This window comes from Lichenostomus cassidix, chromosome 1Aa, assembly GCF_008360975.1.
Source record: "Lichenostomus cassidix isolate B80296 chromosome 1Aa, HeHo_3.0, whole genome shotgun sequence".
Classification (NCBI taxonomy): domain Eukaryota; kingdom Metazoa; phylum Chordata; class Aves; order Passeriformes; family Meliphagidae; genus Lichenostomus; species Lichenostomus cassidix.
Genome location: NC_139480.1, coordinates 24,594,984 through 24,611,559, shown reverse-complemented (window position 1 = coordinate 24,611,559; position 16,576 = coordinate 24,594,984).

The following is a 16,576-nucleotide window of genomic DNA, read 5'->3' as shown; positions in this document are numbered from 1 at the left end:
CTCTGTGGCTTAATATTATTTGGCTTCATTTGAATGTGTGAGCACTGAACATACAGGAAACAGAAGACAGACTACTCTGCCCTTAAACTTCTTTCTTTTTAGTATATGTAGAAGGACATCTAATTGTTTCTTGAATGACCTCCAGGGTCTTTGTGGAATGAGATTGTTGTCTTCTGTGTACAGAAGAGCATCCACACTCTATTCATTTATTGTAACTTAATTATAAGATGCATGTAAGAATTTGGAGACAGTCAATGAATTTGCCTCTCACGCAAGTCATCACGGGACTCTGGGAAATAGATGCACATGTTCATTTATTGTAAAATACTCAGATTAATTATTTCACCTGATATCTGTACTTGTAACCTGCCAGCTGAAGCTGAGGATGACAACGAGCCATGGATAGCATATATTAGGTATGGTCTAACACTCTGATAAAGGCATTTTGATATTACATGAGTGGAAGCAGTGTAGAACAGTTAGAATTAAAGCACATTTTATGCATGGCAGTTATTGTGTTCCTCTTTTCCACGATACATCAAACTACGTTTTTTAAGTTGCTTTTGGTCACAAGTGACAACATACACTCTACAGTATTTCTCTCAAGCTCCTCCCTGTAACTATAGTTTGGTGACATAAAAGAGACGTGTTGGTGTCTTTACAACATTTTAATTTCATTTCAAAAGTATGTATTCTGTCATTTGTTATTTTCTCTAAAAAGCATGATTGGCTCCACATTTTTATGAACTATTAGTAATGTAATTGTGCTCCACTGGAAACAGTCAGGAATGTGTCACTGCTTTCAACAGGTGCAATCTTGCCTTTGTGTAAAATGACTGTGTTACGGAGCAGTGAGGGGTCTGCTGAAGGACCCTTTGCTTCTGAGTATTTGCAGTGCTTGAAATTACTGAAGGCTGGGCATGCTAGATTTTAACGGTTGTTTTATTTGTGAATTGTGTAAGAGTTGTACATGGTTTATATATTATTTAGTCTTCAAAGGGTATTAAATTTAAGTATCTCTTTAGTGTCTCTTTAAATGCAATTTGATTACTTTTTAAAACTCAAAGTAATATTTAATAACTGTTAGTTTTCTTTTAGAGAGTTCTTACCAAGGAAACAGGAGTTCTTACAGCTACATGGATAATTAACTTGAAGCTTGTCTGTCTCTTGGGGGACATCAGATATGTAAATGAGGAACTTAAGTCTGAACAAGACATGCCAGGGAATCACTAAAAGTTTTATTACACTGAAGCATTGGTATTAAAATCCTAAATGTTATAATATACTATTATAAACCACTGCATTTTAAAGAGCAAATATGTGTGGGGATTTTATTAAAATTTGCAATACAAAATCGTAACAGTATGTACCTTTCACTTTTTTAGGACATTCAGTGAAATTTTGAAGTCTTCAGTAGAAAGAATGGGTTGCTATGGAAAAAATATATATTCTAATAATACGTTTTTTCAGTATCAAAATTTTAAAGAAATAAATGTTGGTAACAAGTAAAAATTCCTCTCCCCAGTTTCAGCACTGAAGCTAATTGTACTTCAATCTATCACACAATACGTTGTGCCATGCTGAGAGTTATCCAGGTGAGAAAACTTTCCACACTACTGCACTGCTGAGAGCAAAACTAAGGCTAATGTTAGTCAGAAGAATTTTTTGATACCCTTTCAAAAATTGCTTATTTATTACCAAGCAAATTAAACATGCATTCAACCAAAACATAAAGAATTTCTCGATAAAACTTTTGCAGAAAAGCACTTTTCCCTAGAGTTTGTTAGTGTTCCTATTAGCAATGTCATCATAGTCAGTGTCAGAGGCTAAGCAGTAAGTGGGTATAAAGATCACCTGGCCTTTCACCTCTTGAGGATTGGCCTCTTTTGGACTAAAGACACAACTGGCATAGAGAACTTATATGATTTTCATTACTACAAATCCTCTCTAGAAATAGAGAGCATCCACTTTGAATGACTTGAATGTAATGCCTCTTGTATATGCAATTCATAAAAAATGCATATTCCAGAATTTAGGTAAATTCTTGCATACTAATAAGTTATTTTGGTTTTGGTGACCTGGTTAAACTATGCATCTGCTAAGCAAGTGTGCAAACATACAAGTAATATTATTTCTTTAGTGGGACTATTTGTGTGTTTAAAATTATATTCAGCAATTCTTATTTGAACTAAGCCCAATGTAGGAGGAAAGCAAATGTTCTAGTAGAGAAGTCATCTCTCCAATCTATTGATCAAACACCACTGTTTAAATCAGCAGAAGATGAAAGATTCAAAACCAAATTAAATTAAATGGGGGGAAAAAGCCTCCCAGTTTTTATGTACTGTATTAATTTTAATCTCAACCTATTTCCTATCAGATTTTATCTGCATTCAGATCAAAGTGACCATGTCTGCTTTTTGCAGACATCTTAATATTGTAATATCTCTATTGCCTATCTCTACTCCAAATGCAGGTTTAAATGTTCTTAAATTTTGCTTAATGTGCTACTTTTCACATTCTTACCAAGACTTATCTATTTTTCTTACCTATTTGTTGTTATTTATTCCAGCTAATGGAGTTCAATAAGATTAGAAGACATGTTAGTTTTATATGCTAGAGACCCATTAGGAGCTCTTCATATTCAACAGCATTTAAATTCAGTGGGAAGAAAGAAATGATGACATGTTTGACTGTTCTAGTTTGGACTGAGATTTGGATGAGATTTGCAAATAAGCACAGATTACTAATTTGAGGATGAAGTGTCACTTTCTGACTAGCTCTCCAACACTTTTATTCTAGAATTTTTCTGGAAACATTAGGTCTATGTATGAAAATTATGTGCAATGAGTTTGGGAACCCTTGAAGTAAAACATGCAATGATTATAAATTGTTTTCAATACTGGTAAATTCCAGGTGCACTCTGTATAAAATGTGCACAAATTTCTTTGCCGGGTGTGTGAATTTTGCCAGTGGAATTCAAGAAAGAAAACTATTTGTTGCATGAAAATGTACATACTAAAAATAGATTCGTATAGAGTTGAAATGCAAGATGCAAGAGCCATAATGTGTATCATTCATTTAATCTTTTATTCAATTAATTTATATTAACCTTCTCCAAACATGAAAAAGACTGTAGCAATTAAAATAGAAATGAACTCAAGCAACCCATTTATTTTTGAGGCATCTTGTTTGTAATGCTGTCAATGAAAAATATTAATAAAATAAAACGTTGAACATGTTAATATTAATAATAAACTAAGAAAAATCAAGTGCACGGCTATATATTACTTTTATGTTTGCTGGTATTTTGTAAAATGTGTTTATGATACATATTTTCAATCACTTAAGCTCTTCTAATGTAATATGACTTAACTCTGAATATGTTCTTTAAATTTGGGTTTAAAGCTTGGGGTTTTTTTTTTTGGGAACACACTACCTTTGATTTAATTTTTCCTGACACTGTGCCCACTGCACAGTAGAAAAAAAAGTGTAATTGTAGTTTTGTCCTTAACAGCACAGGACAAATAAATGTCAAAATCAAATGGTGGTGTCCCCAAGGGAAAATATACTTCAGTTATGAAATATTCTTTCCCAGCTCCCATTGCTATTCCCATGAACACCTAGGTGAAGCTGCCTCAGGACCTAATCAGATGCTTCTCATTTGCATATAATAAAAAATCATGCAATGAGGTTTTAGCCCATTCTGAGGAAAAGTGCATAATATATCTTTAAAAGGTTCTGTCTTAAAAACTGGTGCAACTCTGGCTCTGGATGAATGGTTTGGATGGAGAGGCCTGGTGAGAAATGAACATCTGCTTATATTGTTGGTGTCTTGTCAGCTTTGCACAATATTTAATAAATCTGTTTGGAGGGGGAGTGGTGCATATATCTTGAAAAGACAGTGGTATTGATAAACTTTCAGACTGTCTCAGGAATAATAATAATAATAATAATCAAATCTAAAAAAGACATTAAGGCAGCTTGAAAACAAGATGGTTTCAGGGGAAAGACCCTCCTTAGGCTTTATTAGCCCTTTTAATTACATTATCACTGAGAGCAAGTGAAACCTGTCACTGTTTGTTTATAAATATGTTGTGCTCCTTTGTGATACAAAATCCTGAACAGCTTGAAACTGTGAATTGTCCTCAACTACTTTTATATTTAAGAGACTTGATAGTCCCTGGAGTTGAATGAAGCCTTTTTAATTTATCCCAAAACCAGTGGTGTCATAACTAGACAGGTTGGATTTCACTTTTACATTTTTTGGGAAAGTAAATGTTGAGAAAGGTTGTGGGCCAAACATAAACATAAACAGACAGCCATGCTTGTAGACAGACAGGCAGACAAATGCTTTCATGTCATAACAAAGTTTAGATAATTTTCTTATAAGAATACAGGCTGCTGGATAGTGCAGAAAACTATTTGAAATGGTGGAACTACCTTTTTCTCTTTGTCAACTGAGAAATTGTTTACTTTCAAACAGTTTTGTTTTGAAATTTAATTAGATTTTCTTCAGAAATAGATACAAATTTTTTAAAAATGATATTTCAAATTATTTCAACATTATATTACAAAATATATACAACAAATTCTTTGTATTATTACAACATATCTATTACAACAAATTCTTTGTAATGATACTTAGGGAGAAAGTTGAAAGCTCTTTTTTCTTGCCTTAGTTTTCATTGAGGTTTTCTGTTTTTTTGTTTTTTGTTTGGTTTTTTTTTAATATTTTAATATCTCAAATGCCATTGTTTTCCTGGGACATCTAATCTGTTTTCTGGCCAGATCTAATTCGGAAAGTAAGTAATTCTCAAAATTGCATCAGCCTGCATATTTTACCCTTGAGAATTGTGTGTGTGAATGGTTTGAGCAGACAGAGTGTGAGTAAATGCACAGGAGAAGAGGTTAATTCTCCTCCTGCAAAACCACAAGCTGTGTGTGGTGGAGCCTCTGGGAAGGATGAGATGGGAGCATGTTGTACTGAGATGAAGAAGGGAGCCTATAATCCTTCAGCTCTTCTGGGAATCTAGTTGTACTCCCTCTCCCCTTCTTGCAGTCCATGTGCTGTCTTCAGGTGAGCAGATCATTTGCCTTTTCTGAGGAGGCTGCTGAGGAGCTCTTCTGAGAGGAAGCTAAACCTGACAGTCCAACGCCTAAATACCTGTCAAGCCCAGCTCGCCATCTGTTTCCAGCCTTAGGCGTTGCATCCATTTACAGTCTGTTAGCAATTGCAGGTTTACTTCACAACTATAAAAGGAAGAAACAATGTTTTTCTTTTCATGGAGAAGATTTTATATGAAAGTTTAGAGTACAGAGAATTTCAATGTAACACATGGGTTCTAGAAGTATATGAAGTAAATCAATTTGGCCTATTGCCTTAAAGCTCAACTGGTCCTTTGACACCATTAGATCACAAGCAATGGTGTAGATCACAAAATCTGCAAGCAGTTGAGTCATCATCTACAATGTATGTTAAATGAGAAATGTAAAATTTGATTCTGTATTTCTAAAATCACAATTTTCTTCACTGAAAGGGTAGTCAGACATTGGAACAAGCTTGTCAGGGGAGTGGTGGAATCACCATTCCTGGAAGTGTTCAAAAACATCTAGATGTGGCCCTTGGGGACATGATTTGTTGGTGAAGATTGAAGTGTTAGGCCAACAGTTGAACCTGGTGATTTTACAGGTCTTTTCCAACCCTGAAAATTCTATGTTATTATGATTTATTTAGTTGCAGAAAAATGGGATAGATGGATAGATGGGTAGATGGATGGATGGATGAATGGATGGATATATGAAAACCTTGTTCCTGAAGAGTATTCTGACTATGCATACCTGTGAACACAGTCTAAAGACTGAAGTAAAATAATTCAGGAGCTTCTGAACCATAGAAAAGTAGTAGAGGCAGAATTGCATAGGTGATTATATTGTCATGGCCCTGTTTTTTCCAACTTATTGTTACCACAATTTTTCTGATTTTCTTGCTGTTGATCTGAGTGAAGGAAGGGTGCATTTTCTGTTGCTGCTCAAAAGATATGTATAACTTGCAGGAAAGTTAAAGCTTGCTTGGAGGAGACACCGTGCCTTATCACACTTGCAGTATTTATCTCAGGTAGGTAAGCCACAGATACAGTGGCTGAAGCCTTCAGCCTTCCATGTTTCAGCTCCTGTAGTACTACTGAGACAAAGGGAGATATTGTTGTGCCTTTTTTACAGTGCAGACAGAATGGCTGTGACAACAGAGGCATCCCTCTGCCTCAGTTCTGGTAGGCACAGCTGAAGTGAGTGGGGACTCTTGTTTCACAGCAACAGCACATGTCTGGGGCACAGGCTAGCTTCACTGTTTGCCCGGCATCTGCTCTATACAGATGTTCCCTCTACATCTGTTTGACGTAGACTACAAAGTCACATATATAGCCTAGAAAATATCTAGCGCTGAAGTGAATATAGTCAAATCCAAGATTAATTTAGTTCTATGGGGTAAGTTCTATTTCCTGAGGGGTGTCCATGTGCTACATAATTATTTAATTCCATTTTTAATGAGAGGAGCATTGGAGGGGCAAATTTTCAGATATTGCAGATGGTCTTTTTCCCCTTGGCCTCTATGAACCAGCAATAGTGAAAACTTGCTGAAAACTGTCCCTGATTAATGAGCACATAGTGTTGGTTATGGTGATGCCAACTCTCAGTACTCCTGCTCTGTAGGATTGATTTCAGAGCTAATCCTTGCACCTGTGTGGGCCAGCAGCCTCACAAGCTCATTAGTTCCAGTGTGGGCAGGGCTGCCCAGCTGGGGAGGGGGGTCAGGACTTTCCCTGCAAGCTTGGTGCTGTTTGCTTGTAGTGAGTCATCCCTGAGCCCTTCAGTCACGACTGCTATGCTTTGGCAGCCAATATCCTTGTTCCTATCTCCTGTACTTAAGAGGCAAATAAAATCAATCCTGCTTTATTTTGTAAAGTTTAGGAAATGTTTCCATAAACGAAGCGGGTGTTGGAAAAACAAGTGCATGTTTTCTGACTTTGTCACATGCAGGCTCATTTCTCAAAGGGACTGCTATAATGGTGAGAAGTTGAGAAAGGCAAATTTATTGAAAGTCATACATATAAATTCTAGGTCAGTTCTTTTCATGAGTAGAGACTACGTGGTTCTCTTCCTCCTGAAAAATCCATTTTTTTCTGAAAACTTCCATTGTGCTAGATGAAGCAGAGATTAAAAACACTAGCTGCTTTATTCAAAACATGTTTGACTTAAATTACAATAAATTACTTTGCAGCCAGACATCTGAAAGCTATGTGCTAAATAAACTGTACATTATGTAGAAAAGGGTGTTAAAATCCCCTGAAGTTGTAGAAATATGAGAGGCAAAGAAGAACAATATGATTTTGGCAATTGTAGTCAATCCATTGAGGCTGAGCTGACTTTGCTTACATGGTCCTTCTAGGAAGAAAGACATATGTCTTGAACGTGGCTCGAGTACGTTGCAAATGTGATCTGATTCAGAGGTCATTGCTGCTGGCAGACGGTGCTGCAGAGCCAGGCATAAGCTCCAGATAGGGAGCTGGAGTCTGCTTACTCTATATGCACATATGTTCTGGTACATTTTAAAATCATTTACCTGCTGAGCTGTAGTGATTCCTCTGGCAACTCCATAGAAATATGCTGGAAGCAGCAAATGACAGAGTCACTGTACCCATTTTGCTCCAGTGAATTCTGTTAAAAGCACTTTGTGAAAACCTGCAAAGGTATAGGGCAAGGCTGCTACTGTTGGAACAATAAGCTGGCATCAAATTGAAATGTGCTTCTTTTGTTAACTTCCTAGCTGATTAATATTTATATTAATTTAATTAATATGCCTAATGTTCGCAACTGTATTATTTATCCAGGAAATAGAGAGCTCCTCCATCAGCCGAGTGAAATGATTTTTACCACAGAAAATAATGCTGCAAGGTGGTGCACATGTTTAGGGAAACAGTGTGGCATGGCCAATTATGCACAGAGTACTCTAATTTCTAAATAGGGTGTAGGTTTTCAAGCACTTTACTTGAACAAGAAGATTTAATTTATTTGTTATTTTATGAAGCATTTTTATGTGTAGAAAAAGTGCTACTTGTTTGCACATGCTGGTTATGTGGCATTCTTACATGATTTCATGCTTTGCTGATGGAAAATTAGACCCTTGTGTATTATAAAAGAATAGAAGATAGCTATAGAATCAGGATGCGATTGCCTCAGGACATTCTGTTGACAGCTAGAAATATATACAGACAAAGCAATGTCACTGGATGCTAATGTGAGCTATACAAGTTGATGAGTACTGTAAATCCCTGTAAAAAGAGAAATCTGTACCCTTTTATTTTTCAGGTTTTTGCCTTTAAAATTACCACTAATAACACTTATGTAATTGTGTTACATATAATCATTATTAAGGTTTTGTAATTATGAACATGATAAAGCACAGATATGTGGTTTTGATAATGTATCTATAGTCAGGAAAAATAACCTTCCCTTGTTTACTAAACCTTTGCTTCACATTTAGTTGAAGCTGTTATTAATTTAAGGGGGAAATTTGAGTGCATAGGGAATGCCAGACTGATCCAGTATTGAGTTAGAGAAACAGTGCTCAGTTTTGAAACTAAAGAAAGATACATTAAATTAGCCCTAGCATTACAGGGGCCTTTCTGGCCTTTTGATGTTCCCTAGATCATGCCCTATAATGAGCCCAGATGTTCCAAATAGATGAGATCTCAGTAAAAAACCAGGAATTTGTTTCTACTGAGCCTAATTCCATCATTACTGATAGAATGCAATACTGTATCATTCCCGAGGTGTAACTATTTGGTTTGCTGCTTCCATTTTCTAAAAGGCTCTCTTAACAACTCGGCTCAAGTAAAGCTGTTTTGATATTACCTGCTCCTGTCCATCTTTCTTTGTTTTTATTTGTTTAATCTTAGAAACACAGCAGATGTGTCAGACTGCAACGATATCCTACCTATGTACAAACCTCTGTCTTCCCCACCTATACTAGCATGATAGCACTTTGGACATCAAATATTTATCCTAATTACAATTCTGCTCTAATCTGAATATGTTTTATATGTCAGCAACACTGTGTCTGAGAGAAGAAAAAGATGTTTTGTTCTCAGATACATTGCTGGTGAAGCAGAATGACTCTGGACTCTGTCCCTGGGAACAAGTGGGCAACGGTGGGGTCTAACCATAAATTTTTCTTTTGAACTGGTAACCTGAATTTATTTTTATGTTTATTATTTGTTAGTTTAATTGTTCATGAATATTATATTTGCTTTCTAGGTAAGCATTTACTCATTCTAGCCATTTTATTCAAACTACCTTTGTTCCATATGTGGAACCTGTTGTCTCCACTTACAAAAAGTGCAACATCTTGAAGACCTGAAGTTGTCATATGTGTAAATGCCTTGCCCTGTATCTGGAGGAATCTTTTAAATCTGGAAAGAGTTTTATTATGAACTGGCCACGTGGCTAGCACTTATTTTGTCTTCTTTCCTTGTTAGGAAGCAATTATGGGACTAAAATTTGAAATGCATCAAAAGTTGAATTTATGTTTAGAAAAATAATTAAAAGCCAGCAAAAGTTTCATGAGCGTAGTTGGCACAATGTAGAACAGAGTACCAAAGTCACCTGAGGATAGTAAGCAGGTTCTAGTAGGGCAAGCTTTACAAAGCAAAAACTCATAGATTTTTCAAAACGAGAACAATTTTTTTACATTCTAAATTCTGTATTTAAAAAGGCCTTTACAAGCCTTCCTTGAGCAGACTATTAAAATCTCAAAATAGTTGTTGGATAACAGACAAGAACTACTTTAGGAAAAGAGGCCTTCAAGACAAGGAAAAGGAATAGGAAGAAATTGTTTTTCCATAAGAAAGGCTAGCAATGGTTCATGGATTAATATGTGGTCCTGTATTATGTAATATAGTTATTAATAAATTACATTTGAAAATATATTATAAATGAACAGAAGATTGCTATAGAATCAGGATGTGATTGCCTCAGGGGTAGAGTAAAGGAAGTAATCAAACTTTGCAGAAAATTAATAAAGCTTGTGAGGAATTTCAAGAGGGCCTATTTAAAGTACATGATAGGAAACTGTTGCGGTTTAAAGGATGTTGCAGCAGACTTTACCCTAGAGCTTCTCTACCCAGCTCAGTTCAGCGCCTCAGTGCTCTAAACCCTCTGTCCCAGGGCTGGACACTGCGCTCTCACCGGCCGGGGAGCCATAAGGCTAACTCTGGTTCGTCTGCTTCCACAACCAGCGGTGATAAAGGAGGCGAGGAGGGTCTATGCGTTGTGTCCATGGAAGATGTTTATTCGCATGGTGCAGCAGAGGCCAACGACCTCCCCGAGGCAGAGATGCCTCGAGGGCGAAGGCCTCACATGCACAGCCACATGTGGAGCATAAACACACGTGGAGCATAGACAGCAAGATGGCGGAGGGTAAGGGGTTTTATAGGGAAGCAGAGAGGGGCAGGGACAGCACACAGGCCCAGTGACCTCTGGGTACAGGGGAGGTACAGGGGCGGAGTTAGGAGTACAGGAACCAATAGGGGAAACCCGAGGGAGTGGCCAGGGCCACGTGGGGTTAGGGTACAGGAACCAATAGGGAAAACTGGGGGCGTGGCTAGGACTGTGTGGAGTAGGGAAGGCAGGACAATAGGTGACAAGTACAGTCGTTAAGAAAGGGGTGTGGGGAACTTGCAGCCATTATCCCAATAGGAAACACCATGACAAACAAAACTCAACAAACATGATTTCAGAAACCTTGAAAACTTTGTGGGCAGTTCAGGGAAGTTATGTGCTCAGTGTATGATTGTTGTTAAAAAGGGAATTAAATATGCACATATTAACAAGATGGAGAAAGAATTGAAAACTTTTGACTGTCAAGATATGAAATGAAGGTATGATTTCATATAAGATATGGTCGAGGATCATTGTTGCCCTTTGAAAGATGTGGGGGAAAGCACCGAGAAACAAGAATGGCATCTTGAAATTGTGCACTGGGAATTTAGTCTTCTTTGCTTTAGAGAAGGGAATAACAAAGATCAATTTAGAAGCAGATAAAAGAAAAAGAGATGCTGATGGTCTGTTCTTGTCTTGCAAAGCAGAAGGATGGCTAAAACTGATGGACCGTGAATCCAAATCTTGCAAATAGAAATATATCTTCATACATATATTAAGCCAAAGAACTGGTGCCAGGGAGGTCACAAGTTTGACAGAAATCCAGTAGGGGATGGAAATTGATCAAATTAACAAATGCATCCAGATAATCCTAAAAGAACTCAAAACCCCCCTGAAACACAGAACCTCACTCATCAGAAGGAAACGCAGTCTTGGGAAAACATAAATTGTTCAGATTCAGATTTGGTACCAAACTTTAGCCATCAGGAATAGAGGGGCCATTTTCCTGGGGGCAGATGGTTTGCTTTCTGACTAGCGTGGAGTTTCTTGCCCCACTTTCTGAGGAGACATGTAGTGTTGCCAAGTAGGTAGGGTAGCACTTGCTACAATAAATGAAAGGAATTTTTTTTCACACTATTATCTAGTAAGACATTTTCTGTGTTCCTGCTGAATTCTTTCTAGTTGATAAGCCCTCTTTGGGCTCCTCGGAGTAAGGCTGTCCTGGCTAGCCATTACTAGACATTACTAGCCACTCCTAAGCCTACCTACCCCCTGCTGATCTGGGCTCCAACTGCAAAGGAAGAGGGAAAATCTGGACAAGTGTAGCCATGGTTACCAGTCCAGGGAGTGAAGAGATTTGAAATATGCTAATACCCACTGATGCTTTTATGCAGAAAGTACTGAAAAATCTTTTGGGCAAATGCATTCTAATATCCAGTTCTCCCAAGATGGTAGTCACCTATCCATTGAGAGTGACTTGCATGTACCTCAAGTTATGCTGTGTCATACCAGTATTATCATCCCTCTATGGAAGGTCCACACTGTGGATAAGGACTTGAACAAATTGAATATGTAGAAGTGCATTAATAAATAAATTTCACTGGTACTGCATTTATTTTCTGTAGTACTTCGTTAAGACAAACCATGTTTCTTCCCAAATTCCCACCTCCTGATATTCCTTCTTTATTCCATGCTTTCTATCCTGTAATTCATCAACACAAGCTTCATGATACAGTTATGAATAATTTACTGAGGTGTGGAACCAAGATATTTTATACCATACACAATATTTCTGTATTAAAATGGTTATAATCCATAAGTAAAACTCAGATTTGACAGTAGCAGAATTAAGATTGACTCTGCATACATAAACATCATATAACCTTTTCTATAGCTTCAGATAAACTGGAAACCCCTAAACAGTATTGCCCCAAATTAGTCTGATTCAGGTTGGTATCCCTTGCACACTCAGGTTCCCATTTAATGAATGAAGAATTAATCGAAAATGTGGAGTAAGAGTTTGAAAGCAAAATTTTATTTTCTGAACGCAGATATATTGACAGGGGTCAGTATGTATACACTAGTACCTCTAGTGATAGAAAATACTAGGAATGCTTTCAGGAACCAGCAGATAGTAATTTCTATCTGCAATTTTTAAAATAACAACTCTAAGTACAATGCAGCTAAAGTTTACTTCTCCTTTACTGTTTTAATATCTTACTCTTTTCATTTACTCGTAAGGGAGTAGCCACAACTCTCACCTTCAACCCATTGCATTTCCAAAGTTATTTTAGAAATCACTTCAAATTTATTATATAAAAAGTGTCATCTGAAAATATTGTAAAATTGGCCAAAATTACTAGCTTGATGTTATTTTGTTGCATCCATATGTAACTTTTAAAATGCTTTCTTTTATAATTTTTAAATGACCTTGTAATTAGTATCATTGCTATTTGAAACATTAGATTCTTTTTTATACATCTATTGGCCTCAAGGAAATGTATCAGAAAGACATATTCTGATTTAATTTCCCTTTTTTGGGAATAACCTGAATATAATATAGTTATAGACATATATTTATATAAAATCTTTTTTATATGTAGTGCCTTGAACATACCATTCTGCATTAAGAAACAAATTTCTTGTTGGAAGAGAAACTAGCAATATTTCAGAGAAAAAAATAAAATAAATATATGAAAACCTTGTACCACTATATGATTAAAATGTAAAGGCAAAATGGTGGAGTTCAAACAGTTGTTGGAAGAAGCAAAATTTTATGCATCTTTGTGTAGTGAGAGCACTGTGTCAAGTCAAATATTGGAAGATAGAAGGCTAGTGGAATTTTTTCTTTTCATCCAGGATACTGACAGTGTTCCTAGCCCTGCCTCTTAAATCTGGAAGATGTGGTGACAACGACCTATTTAAATTAAACAGTTGAATTTGTGACTTGCTCATGTTAGGTGAAAAGTGTTACCTATATTCATAAATGGCCCAGGGCCAAATTCAGCCCATACGTATGCCTCTTTCCAGACCATTGAATGCCTCTAAAGTCAGAACATGGCCATCACACTTGATAAATTGTAAATGGATGCAAACCTTCATATTCTGTGTGCAGTTATGCATTCTTAAAGCACAAAATGAGCAGAGTACTGGACAGAGCATACACCCCTGGAGCCACTCAGAAGACATATGGCATAATCCAAGGCAGGTGTTTGTAAATCCAAAAGATCACATTAGACCCCTTAGGCTACAATCTGAATGACAGCAGTGGGATTTTGTAGTTTATCTAGGACCCTAAATTAAGTTGTCACCCTTAATTTGTGGGATAACATCTACCAGGGGCAAAAACAAGTTAGAAACTTTTTCTTCTTTTGCAGGTTCAAGTATTTTCCAGTTGCTGAACTCTCTTGTAATGTATGTGTTTAAATCATCATTTAACTGTTAGTTAAGCAACTTTGTTGTCTTTTTCTCTTTTCTTTATTTTTTTTTTTAGTTTCTGAGAAAAAAAAATGTGTCCAGTGAACAGTCAATAACTACGAGATTGTCTGGGACATGCAGTTCTTTTCCAGCTGGATCAGTCGAACACATACTGAATTATGGAAACTCCCTTTGATTGATGAGTTCGGACCAGCTTTGGCAGATGCACATTAAAAAGGAGTAGATGAATACATATAAACCATTGAGCTTAGCAGAAAGTACTGCTCAACATTGTAAACTGCCAACTTTATCATCTTTAAGTAAAAAATACAGTTTTTCTTCCCAACAAAGACTTTTTATAAAAGCAATAAGGTAACTGCATGAAGTGTGCTTATCATGATATAATCACACCCCAGGGGGAATGAGAGGTGCTCGGCTGCACCTCATGCTTTGTAATGACCCAGGGGTGTGATTATCTTATGATAACCACACTCCCTGTCATGCCTTATTGCTTATATATTCCACATGTCATAATGAATCCTGAAGCACTTTCTAGGCCTCGTAGCAAAGGCAATGACTTTGAAGTATAGGAAGTAGTCAGATTTTCTAGGTACATACAGATTAATATTGTATACATTAGGAGGAATTATGAATGACTACTTATCTGTACTAGCCAGGCCATAGTTTTTTAACTGTTTCTAGGTTCTGTAGGTTTCATGTGGTATTTTATGGGAATGTGCTTGAATTGTTCTCTGGAAGTGCACAACAAGTATGAAAGCTTGACCACTATACCTCAGGACTGTGGGGAAAGATAGCAGCAGTGACACTGCCACCTTTGTACTTTCCTGTTGGGATGATTCTATGAAGTCATATAGAACTATAAAAATCTGATTTTACCACAGAAATCTTTGTGTGTTCACAAGCTATTTAATTGAATACTGAAGTAACTGAGTAAAAATATCTGAAATTTTATATGCAAAATTTTCTCAGAGGGAGGAAAAGAGCTTGAGAGATCTGTATTTACAATGCTGACTGAATATCTCATCAATTTCTCTTTTACTGAAGCAATATGAAGGAGTTGTGGGTTATTTGGAAACATTACTTAAAAAAAATCTGCTCTTTACTAATAAAAATAGTAATAAATCCTAATGAAAATGATTGGGGTTAATAACAGGTCCATAAGGAACTGGGAGATCAAGAGGCTTCTGAATTCACAATTAAGGGTTGACATAAAAGACAACAGGATAATAAACTAAGCAATTATCTTTGATATACCTTATGGTATAATAGCACCACAGGGTGAATCAGCACCTCAGGGAATGGGATTCTCAGTAACTTTGCAACCTTGTTAATCTGATGTATGTAGCAGTCAACATTTAAATAGTGCTCCACTTGTCAGGAAAATCTACAGTACTGTTTTCTGCCTGTCATCATAAAGGGGTTGATAAAGATGATGGCCTATCATTATGGCCATTGATTCTTTGCAGGCATCAGCTCTGAGATCAGCTAAGTTAACTGCAGGCCACCACAAAGAACTCTGAGTGTCTAAAATAAAGCTTATTTAGTTCTATAGTGTGCAAATGGAGTATTACTGATTACCATAAAGGTCAGACATGCACGTTTTAACTGGTGGTAATGAGTAGTTTTAAAGATGTTTGAGTCTTTTCTTAATCTTGCCATGTCACAAGCCTTCTATTGTTATGCACCAAAGAATGTGCCTTTAATTGTACCATTTGCCCTATTTCATCTTGATCATAGAGTGGGTTTTGTGATGTCAGTGGTGAAAAACGCCTACCACATGTCCTAATAATTACTAGCCTTCAATATATTGCATAGTGAAGTAACACAAAGTTTGTCTGTAAAACAAAAGGCTCCAAAATGTTGAATGCAATATTTAAATAGGTTTGTGTGCTGTACCAAACTGCTCTAAATGTGAGCTCTCTGAAAACGAAGAGTAAAAAATAAATAACTTTCAATGCTGATTAATAAAAATGCAATCTCTCACAGTTTCGTATGTAACAGTTCTGAGCAATTGGTTCCTGGTATATTTCATAAGAAAGAGCTGTGTTAAAAAATGGTGAGGTCAAATAGTTCAGAATAGTGGTAACCACAAGTATTAAAACAGTTGCATAAAATACTATTTGTGTGTGTATATGTGTATTTAGAAGAAAATGAGAAGAAATCTACTAGTTCTCAAAGTCTGAGTGTGACCAAATCAGTATCACTGCAAATTTAACCTCCCTCCTCTTCATTTTTCAAGGCTATGTCTTTAATGTAGAGTTATTTATAATATCCTGAAATAATACATTTCCAATTCCCTCTCTCCCGATCAGATAAAAACCAAACAATGTCATCAGTGGTTCCACAGAGGTGAGAAGTTTTACAAGCTAATGTAAATTACAAGATCAGTGTTGTGTGCTACTGTATAATTTTTGAGTTGTTCAGTTTCAAATACCAATGAAAAGCTCCTCAACAAAGTAGAGAGCTCCCTTGTCTTTGCATTTTTTATTTTAAAAGGGTTCCAAAATATTGATGTTACCACCACAGGGGTTATCCAATTTTTTTTATCATTATTCTCAGCAGTTTCTTCTTTTTTATTTTCCTTTTTTTTTTTTTCCAGAGAGGGGGCTTATATTTGCCAAATTTTACTTTTCTTTGACTCCTTGTAAGTCTTTTGTAGCATTCCAGTCAAACAATAGGTAAAAATGCAAACCTAAGTGGAACA